Source organism: Carlito syrichta, unplaced genomic scaffold (genome assembly GCF_000164805.1).
Source record: "Carlito syrichta isolate Samal-C Ts95f unplaced genomic scaffold, Tarsius_syrichta-2.0.1 Scaffold153190, whole genome shotgun sequence".
NCBI lineage: Eukaryota > Metazoa > Chordata > Mammalia > Primates > Tarsiidae > Carlito > Carlito syrichta.
The window spans coordinates 1,408-12,209 of NW_007097286.1; the positions used below are offsets into that span (position 1 = coordinate 1,408).

The window sequence follows — 10,802 nt, forward strand, 5'->3', positions numbered from 1 at the left end:
ACACCTCTTATCAACAAGGGTGCCTGAACGAAGCATATTTGTATACCTAACCCTTAACTGTACCCCACAATATCATAATAAAAAATATTGTTTATATAAAAAAAGAAATAACATGAACTGGTGTGTTACAGTAGCAGTAATAATGGAGGTTCCTGTGAGGTGAATAGAAGACAAACATAGAAGCAGGGAGACCAGTTAGAAAGCTATTGCAATTGAGTGATAATGGTGGTTTGTATATGCATGGTAGAGAAAGAGATGAAGAGATATGGGCATAATTCTTGTATATTTTGAAAACGGAGCTTAAACAACTTGCTTTGTGTACTGGAGGGTGGTGTATGTGAGAATGGTGTCAGAAAGAGAACAATCAAGATGGGGAAGACCGACGGAAAAAAAGTAACTTACAAGTAAGTAACGGTATCCTTTGAATTAATATATCCATTTGAAATAACATAATACCAATTGCGGTGGATTCCAAAGCCTCATCTTCTCTTACAATAAACAGTTAACTGCAATTTGACAGAATTTCATTTTGTATCTCAACCTCAGTTTTATACTGAAAGATGTCATTATCTAAATGTTCAGATTAATTTGCCCATTTCCTCTGTGCTTCTTCAAAAAATGGAGAGTGTAGTGGCCAGTACTGCTTAGTGTCCAATGGAAATCAACTTTCCATGCCTTTCTCAATTGGAAGCAGAGTCCTCAGGCATGTTTCTACCTTCCTTCAATCTCTGAGCTCTCAAAGGTCTTCTGGCTGCATGATATTAATAAATTAGTGAGCAAACTTTTCTAACCTGCTTAATTATGAATTTCTCCCAAAGAGGACCAGTTCTTAATCCTACGTGGCCCAAAACAACACCAAATTCGGGCCACATTAGGTAATTCTAAATGCAATTCCACCGAGATAGGAATATCCTCTGATATCTCTTTTTGACTTTCTGGACTTTATGCTTTTCTCACTGACACTACTGGAGATTTTTTAAAAATGTTTAACAGCTTTATTAAGATGTAATTTGCATAATATACAATGCACCTTAGTATAATTAGTCTATTCAGAATCATGCATCCATTACAATTAATTATTTTTTATTGTTACCCTGGAAAGAAAACATGCTCCCCTCTGCTGCAGATCCTGAACTAGCAAGAGGGCACGGGGCCCACGCGCACCTAAGTCCCATGGGAAGGAGGCATATCAGCACCCACAGACTCCCAGTCTGGCACGGTGTTGCCACTGGGCGAGGGGGCAAGTGCGGCTCGGGCCACGAGGTGGCTGGGTGTGCAGTGAGGCTAGAAGTCAAACACGTCTCTCTTCACCCAATTCCTGCTAGGACCTAATCCCTAGCTTCCCAGACCCTGCCTAGCGCCTTCGCCTGTTGGCTCTGACTCGAATCCTTTCCAGACGTTGGGCCGCTCCGTTGCTGCAAAAAGCCAAGGGGGTCGTAGAAGGTATACGGGAGGAGGGGCCAGTCAGTGCACTCTTTTCTCCTGGCCAAGATCTGGCAGGATTGCGGTAGCCTTGAAGAGAGACCGAGTGAGCCTTTGTTGCAGGGCAGAGAGGACGCCAAGGGGTGGGGCTGCGCGCCAAGGAGGCTGATAGCTGGAAACCCCGGTCCCAAGTGGGCGGGGCGAAGGTGGATCTTCGCTTCTCTCCGCGCCCTGCTTCCGTGATTTCCGCCCCGTGGTCGCCAGAGCCGGAGCCGGTGAGCACGTGCCGCAGCCCCTGCCCGGCGCCAGCGCCCACGCCCTGCCCTTCGCGGAGCCGTTCTCCCCACGGCCGCAGGGAGACTTCGGCCAGCTCTGCGGACGCCGCCGCCGCCTAGCTCTCCTCCTCCTGTCGGCGTGCGGGGGCCGCGCTCGGTGGGCGGCGGGGCCCGGGTTGCAGCGGAGCGCCAGGCGCGGCGCCGCCTTATTCCTGGGCCGCGGTGCGCAGTGACGGGTGCCGCGTCGCGCTGAGAATCCACCTCAGCCGCCGCGATGCCCATCATGCGGAGGACAGCGTCGGAAATCCACTTCTGCGCCCAGGGTGAGTGACGACCACGGCTCAGGGCTGTGCGGGCGGCTCGAGGTTGTCCTGGGGTCGAGCGGAGTGTGTGTGTGTGTGTGTGTGTGTGTACGTGTATCCGGGAAGCAGTCTCTCGCTTTTGGAGAGACCCGGTCCCACCTCCGCCCCGTGCAGTCTGCAGTCGCGCCCGACCCTCAGCGGACCCTCCCCCCGCGCTGCCTCTAATGCGTTCGCAGACCCCTTCCAGGATCCAGGCACTGAATCCGGAGCCCCAAGGCTTGCTTGGCGCGTGAAGATCAGGTCCCATTCACAGAGCGCACTCGCCCTGCCCACCTCCCTTCCCCCATAGCGCAAAGCTCAAGGTCCTTCCCACCCTCACAGATCTCCCACCCTGGGGAACAAATCCCTAGCCCGCCCCTGCCTCCGGCGCCCCCTTTTGGCAGCCCCCTGAGGCACGAGTGCGTCCTTTCCAGGCTGCAGGAGACTTTGCCCCATAGCCCTTGCGCCGCAGAGCGCGAAGAGATTGGAGATGGGTGGGAGCGGGGTGGGCGCCCTGCGCCGCCGCTTCTGCAGTGCCATCTGCAGCAAGCTCACCTGGGTGCGTCTGAGGTTTCGATTTTTGGGTTTCCTTTTGCCTGAAACGCTCACTTTGGCCAACTAAGCGGACTTCTTAGCCGGGCGGAAGCTGTTTTCTTTGCTGCAGCCGGGCCAGCTGCTGCATGCACTTGCTGGCACCAAGCAACAGATGCCCAAGGCTGGCAACAAGTCGTTTCTCAGAGGACCCAGCCTCTTCATCTTATCCTAGGAGTCCCCCGCAGCCTACTTGCCAAGTAAATAGGCCTTGCTCTTGCTCAGGGCAAAGCCAAGACTGTACATGTCTCGAGGTGTTTTTTGTTTTTGTAGTTGTTTGTTTGTATTTCTCTCCCATAAATCTGAACTTGAATCCTGCAAAGGGTGGAATGGCATTGGATTTGAAAAATCTATCTTGCAATCATCACAGATTCCCATTCTTACCCTAAACCCCCACTCTTTAAGGTGATACAGGTAATAAAGTGATTTTAGGGGAAAAAAAGACATAGACATTAGAATAGGACTTCTTAGCCAGGCGGAAGCTGTTAGAATAGGATTCCAGGGATTGAGACACTGAGACAGATCATTTTATTTTTTTCCCTAGAATCTCCATGTTAAAAAAAGGAGGGTCTCTGGGCGCTAATATATAGAATTTTCTGATTCCAGTGCCTAGAAAATAAATTAAATGAAACTGCTGCAGGCAGATGGCAACACAAGAGTTGAGACTGACTGGAGTGCAGCACAGGAATTGAGTGCATACTTATTGTCATTTGTAATGTACCAAAAATACTTTAGGACATTGCAGTTTTAGATACATAGTTGAATAGATAATATTATTATTAAAATATTGCATACTGTAAAGAAAATCTTCTTTTCACACTTCTGAGTGAAATGAGTCATACAGGTAATGAAAACATAATGGTAATAGTTGATGTTCTTTCAAATAATTGCAACTGATGGATCATATATTGTGAGAAATAGAGATAAGAGAGAAAATCTAAAACCATGCAAAACCTGTGATGTGTGAGAGGATTTCATGAGCATTGAAAGGCTGCAGTATTATTTTTGATTGGCATATGGTTTTTCAAAGCACTTTCACAAAGATTACCTTATGGAACCCTTCAACCCTCCTGCAGGAAGATGGTTGAGGAAACTGTGGCCCAGAATGGTTTAATAACTTGGGCAAGATGGAACAACTTGTCCAGTGACATATTTGAATTGAGAGCTCTGGGAAGACAAGGAGCTGCTTCTCATTTCTTTTCTGTATGCACTGTGCTTCCAGCAGTGTCAGGACATAGTGGGCCTTGGTGAAGGACCCATCCCTCCTATATTGCTTGATTTCAGTGTGTTATATGTTCAGCATTTTGCTCAGGATGGTGTTGAAGACAAAGTACATAATGACTCTGTGAGCTGCCGTTGTGGCCCATTGCTGCTCCTCCCCACCTTTCCTTCCTAAGAACTGTATTTTTTTATTTCCTAAGGTCTCATCTCCTTTGAGAGCTCCTGCTGCCTTCAGGTCCTTGCTCTGAACTGCAGTCCCCTTGGCTTCCCTTGATTCACCAGAGTTGACTCCTGAACCAAGTACAACCAATTCAAAGGTGAGTCAGACCTGTAACCGTGTCGTTTGGCTTAAAAAAGATTCTTGGTGCTGATTGTCTTTCTTGGGAAGATTTCGAGTTAAAGCCTTAGAGTGAAAAACCAAGAAGCAGTAAGGGGCAGAAGTGACTAGGCTGGCAGGGGAGAGAATGGACGGCCGTAAAGGGCCACACAGAGGCTACTAATGTACAGAATCAGAAATGATGAGTGAGGAGAGAGATGGGAAGGAGAACAGGATAGGTATCCAGACCTGGTGGCCCTCCTTCCCTGAGTTTTCTGATCCCTGTTCTCAAGTCGCATCAAAATAAGCTCTTTCCCTTCCCTTGAAATGATTTGAGTGGGTGTCTGTTCCCTGACGTCATGACTGTCCTGACTAAGTTATTTACAGCCAAACTGGTGTGAAAGGACGCAAGTAGAATGGGAAAAAAATGGTCTAAGAGGGGGTATTGTTCACTGAGCATTGTGTTTTCCATGGGGCAATGGGTCCCATAGGAGATGAGTTATGCAGTCCATCCTTACATCTGAGCATGGGGCCTGCAGAGTGAACACTTCCTGGAGGTCTAACCAGAGAGGTGTCCTTACGCAGCAGGGCATCTCAAGTTCAAAGGTGCATAGGAATCATCTGGAGGTCTTGTTGAGCTCAGATCCAGCTTTAGGAGGTCTGGGGCAGGACTGGAGTTAGGACATTTCTGACAAGCTCCCAAGTAACACCTGGTGATGCTGGTTGCACACAGTCTGAGCAGCATGATTCTAAAGGATATTGACATCAATTTCCATAGCCGTGAGGGTGTTCCAAGTGGAGAGTAATAACATGAATAAAGGGTGACAGAGAACATGACTTATTTCAGAGTTCTTAAGAAAATTGGCCAGGTGCAGAGGGAAACTTGGAAAGGATAGCATGCAAGCTGGATAGATAGAGTGCTGCTAGATTACAGAGCATCTTAAATATCAGAGTGAATCATCTGGATGCAGAATCGAGTATTTAACAGGATCTTAGAATATGTCTAATCTAATTTCACATTTGAGTACAGCACCAATATATAGCACCTGACAGAGCCAGTTGAGAGCCAAATCATTATAAGGGAGTGACATCCCAAAAGTAGTATCATGGATAAGTCTGGAAGTGTGTTGGATGGTTGGAGGGAAAGCCAGTGTAGACAGACAGTGTTGCAAATAAAGTCTTAACATGACAAAGGTCATGGTTAGTATTGAAGTAGAGCAATGAGAATGGAAAGAGAGGAGTGAGAGATTTCTGTCTAAATCATTAACTCATTCAGCAGACATCCACTGAGCTCTGACAAGTAGTTTTCCGGGTATGTGGGAAACATCAGTGAACAGAATAGGAAAAGCCCTGTTCTGGGAGTGCTTGCATTCTACTGAGGCAGGAAACAAAACACACAAAAATAAATTACAGAATCTTCTGTGTGGTGAGGGCTAAGAGGGAGATAGAGAGAAGGTGAGATGTCGGGTTGTTGGGTGGATTGCAGTCTTTAGTAGGTTCACTAAGCTAGCCCTCCCTGAAACTCTGACATGAAGGAAATGAGGAAATGAGCCTGATGGGGAACTGGGGGAGGGTGACCTAGGCAGCGGGTACAGCCAGGCAAAGGCCCTGAGGCAGGAGAGAGTCTAGAAAATAAAGAAATAGGGACAGGGAGAATAGTAGGGCCTGAGGTCAGAAAGGTCAAATTATAGGACCTAGCTCTTTAGTAGATAGTGGGTAGGGAGAGATGATTTTTTTAAGGCAATTCTCCAGTAGTAATTTAGAATTCTAAGGTTTATAAGACACCAGGTATTTATTAAAATGCAGCTTCCTGGGCTGTCTCATGGAGACTTTGTTGAGCAGATTTGTGGTGGGCCTTAGAATCTGCATTTTTTTAGCAAGGGTATCACTTTGTCACCCAGGCTGGAGAGCAGTGGCACCATCACAGCTCACCACAGCCTCCACCTCCTGTGCTTAGGAGATCATTCCACCTCAGCCTCCCAGGTAGCTGGGACTGCAGGTGCACTCCACCATGCCTGGCTAATTCTTTTTATTTTTTGTAAAGATGAAGTCTTGCTATGTTGCCCAGGCTGGTCTTGAATCCATGGGCTTGAGCAATGCTCCCACCTCAGCCTCCCAAAGTGCTGGGATTACAGACATGAGCCACTGCATCTGGCCAGGATCTGCATTCTTAGTGAGCCTCCCTGGATAATCTGATGATGTTAAACATATTTTTGAGGAACATTCCTCTGTAGTCTTGAACCTGAGAAAATCTATTAAGAGATAAGGACATTGAGAAGGAGGGTCATTACAAGAAAAGATATTAATTCAAATTTTGAAGTAATTATAGGATATCCAAACAGACATGATTTAAAGGTACTTAGAAATTTTGAGATTAGATATGGGAAAAATCACACTTGGGAATCTTGAGTTCAGAGATAATAGTGTAAAAACTTGATTGTAGATAAATTTGCCAGAAAGCAAGAATAGATAAATCAGAAGGTTAGGAATTTTAGGTCTCTTCACTCCTACCCCAGGTAAGTCAAACGGGTGTTTGAACACAGCATTAGTAATCTAGAAACAGAACTGACATAATAGTCGTTTACACAAAACTTAGTTTTCTTCACTTCTGTAAAACAAGCATGAAGGTAGACACTTGGGGCTGGCTGTGTCTGATACACAGAGTCGTAAAAGGGATGCTGGCCTTTATGCCTTGCTGCTTTGCCTTCCTGTGTGTTGGATGTCCATGGAGTTACAAGATAGTTGCTGGGGTGCTGACCATTGTGTAGGAGTTCCAAGCAAGAAAAAATGGAAGGTTAAGAGATAAAGGAGGCCTCGCTGGTCGGGGCCGAGGGGGCAGAGTGGGAAAACACGGGGAGAAGTGACCACCCTCCCCAGGAGCGAGAGTGCGCTGGACTGAGCGGCCCCGGCCTGCATCCAGGCCCCCTGCCGCTCCCGGCTCCCCGTCCCTGGCGGATCCCGGGGGCCACACCGAAGAGCGCGACTCAGATCTCGCTCAGAGCAACCTTTTTGTTGTTTCTTTGGATGAAAAAAAGTCCTCAGAGTGAAACGTTTTGCCAATGTGGAAGAGATAAATGCAGAAGCACTAGAAGGCATCAAAATTGATGAGTTCTGAAACTGTTTTGAGCAGTGGAAAAAGCTTGCTGGGTCATGTGGTCTTTGAGGATGTGACCATATATTTCTCTCAGGAGGAATGGAGTCTCCTTGATAAGGCTCAGAGATGCCTGTACAGTGATGTAATGCTGGAGAACTTTGCACTTTTGTCGTCAATAAGTTGTTGCCATAGAGCTGAGGATGAGGTGGCACCTTTAGAGCAAGCTGCTTCTCTAGGAGTGTCACCGGTCACGGCTCCAAAGTCAGGCTTGTCTCCCCAGAAGTCCCAGCCCTGTGAGACATGTAACTCACTTCTGAAGAACATTCTGCACGTGACTAGACCTGATGGAACAAACTCTGAGCAGGGCCTGTACACATGTGCAACAGAGCTTTACCTGCAACAAAAGGAGCAGATTATAGAGAAACTCTCCAGAGGTGATGAGGCAAGGCCTTGATTTTTTAGCAGTGTTCATTTGGCAGAGAAAAACTTTACATGTACGGAGAGTAGCAAGGATTTTACTGCCAATTCTGACCTTCTACAGCCAGAGACTCTTCACTGTGCGTGGAAACCACACAGGAACACCCAGAGCAGAGAAGCCTTTCAAAATGGACAGAATGATTTTAGTTGCAGCCAGTGTGGGAAAGACTTTTGCCACCAAAATATGCTTTTTGAACACCAAAAAACCCATGCTGGAGAAAGGTCTTGCCAGTGCAGTGAATGTGGGAAATTGTTTAGATACAACTCCAATCTTATTAATCACCAGCAAAGTCACACTGGAGAAAGGCCTTTTAAGTGTAGTGAATGTGGAAAAGCCTTCAGCTCCAAATATTATGTTGTTCAGCTCCAGAAAATACACACTGGAGAAAGGCCTACGAGTGTGCTGAATGTGGGCAGACCTTCATTAGAAAATCTCACCTGATCGAGCACCAGAAAATCCACACTGAAGGTTTCTTTTCCAAAAGATCTGACCTCATTCAACACAAGAGAATTGACAGGAGGCCAAGGCCCTATGAGAGCAGCCAATGTGGGAAGACTTTCCTTAAACAATCTTACCTTGTTGGTCACCAGAAAATCCACACTGGACAACGGCCTTACGAATGTAGTGAATGTGGAAAATGTTTTATATATAGTTCTGCACTCATTAGACGTCAGAGAGTTCACACTGGAGAAAAGCCTTATTGTTGCTGTAAATGTGGAAAATTTTTTATGGAGAGTTCCACACTTGTTATTCATCAGAGAGTTCACACCAGAGAAAAACCTTATGAATGCAATGGATATGGGAAATTCTTTAGCTACTGCTCTACATTGATTAGCCGTCAGAAAGTTCACACTGGAGAAAGGCCTTATGAGTGTAGTGAATGTGAGAAAGTCTTTAGATACAAATCCAGCCTCATTGAACATCAGAGAATTCACACTGGAGAAAAGCCTTATAAATGCAGTGAATGTGGGAGAGTCTTTAATCGAAACTCTCACCTCACTCAGCACCAGAAAGTTCACACCAAATAACCTAGTGTAAAACAAATGTTGAAAGTCTTCACAGAAATCTGTTTGGATTTTGCACTGGAACTCATAAAGTGTTTTTAAAAATTGTAAAATACAGATAATATAAAATCTTAACAACTGTATTTAAGTGTACAGTTTGGTAATGCTATTTCATTCACACTTATGCAATAAATATTTAGAAGTCTTTTCAACTCATAAAATTAAAACTCTGTAACCTTGAACAATTCCTTCCCCACTCCACCTAGCTCCTAACAACCACCACTCTATAAATTTTACTAGTCCTGTTATTTCATAATAGAACACTTAAGTTTTGGTCTTTTCTATGAGTTAATTTGTGACTTCATTTAACATAATGTATTCAAGTTTCAACCATGTACCATGGATTAAAATTTCCATCCTTTTTTTCAGAGCTTAATAAAACTCTATTACAGTCTTGTGTTGCTTAACAATGGGATATGTTCTGAGAAATGTGTTGTTAGGTAATTTTGTAGTTTTGTGAACACCTAGGTTATGTTATAACTATGGCTTCTAGGCTACAAACTTGTACAGTATATTACAGTATTGTATGTAGGACACATGGGACTACAGGTACACACCATCATATCCAGCTAATGTTTCCTTTGTTTTTTTTTTTTTTTTGGAAACGGGGTTTCGCTCTATTGCCCAGGCTGACAGCTGCACCATTTTACACTGCTATCACAGTGTAAAGGTTTCAGTTTCTCAAATCCTTCCCAACACTTAAAAAAAAATAGTGGCTATACTAATGAATTGAGGGGTTATTATGTCTTAATTAGCATTCCTAATGATTATTGGTGTTGAACATTTTTTCATCTGCTTGTCAGCTATTTGTATATGTTCTTTGGAGAAAAATATTTCTTACTTCATTAAAATTGTTTTGAGCCAGGCTTGGTGACTCAGCCTGTAATCCCGCACCTTTGGGAGGCTGAGGTGAGTGAATTGCCTGAGTCCTCGAGACACGCCTGGGCAGCGAGACCTCATCTCTACAATAAATCAAAAAATCAGCCGGGCGTGGTAGCTCATGCCTGTAATTCTGGCTACTTGGAAGGCTGAGGCGGAAGGATCGCCGGAGCCCAGCAGGTCGAGGCTGCGGTGGCTGGGAGCGGCCACTGCACTCCAGTCTGGGTGACAGAATGAGACTCCAACTCAAAAACAAACAAACAAACAAACAAACAAACAAATAAAATTGTTTTGACAGGAAAAAAAAGAGATAAAGGAGTATTCCAGAAAGACAATAGCTTGTTTTTGCATTGGTTTCCATTTGTAAGGGAAGCTGGGAAATGGAGTTTTCCAACTGGGTACAGTACCCACTGTTGTGTTATGAAGAAAAGGGAGAATGATTATTGGGCAGGCATCAGCCTCAGTCAAGATCGCATACTCCGATTGCCCAAGACTCTTGCCCAAATAAAATGGAAACCGTTCTGGTGCTCGTACCTTATAAAACAATTATTCAAAACTAAAGAAGTACGTGCAAAAAAAATCATATGTCTGTCAAGTGGCTTTCATTTTCTTCTAATGAGAGTAATAATGCTAAAATGTAAGAACATTCATTTGGTTATGTAAAATATGTGCTAGATGAATATGTTCAGAAGTTGTTTTAAGTTTTTTTAAATAGAAATTCTGAAATGTTTGTAACAATGCAGAATACTATATTTCATTTGTTTGAAAAATAAAAGGAACAATAAAAATAATTTCTGTAAGTATCATTAAAGGAAAAATTTTAGGAGGCTATTTCTGGTAAAAAGATGACTCAGGTTCTTTGTTCCTTTAACACACAAATATTATGTACCTACTGTATGCCAGCTAAGTGGGTGTTGGGACAAAAAAGTATGTGGCGAATGAAAGAAACTGGAAATAAGGAGCACTGAGTTCAGTTCTGACTGAAGTGGTGCTGTGTGAGAAAGTATCTGAGGCAGTGATATGTCATGATCCATCATAAGAGAAACATTTTGAAAATCTCAAAATATGTGTTATTTTACTTAGTGTAATTCTGGAGATATTAAGTGCATTATAACTAAATT

At 44.4% G+C, this 10,802-nt stretch overlaps 1 pseudogene; it reads left to right on the forward strand.

The window, feature by feature from the left end:
- The first annotated feature begins 7,270 nt into the window (after positions 1 to 7,270).
- LOC103251993 lies at positions 7,271 to 8,766 on the forward strand (annotated as a pseudogene).
- Positions 8,767 to 10,802: the final 2,036 nt, after the last annotated feature.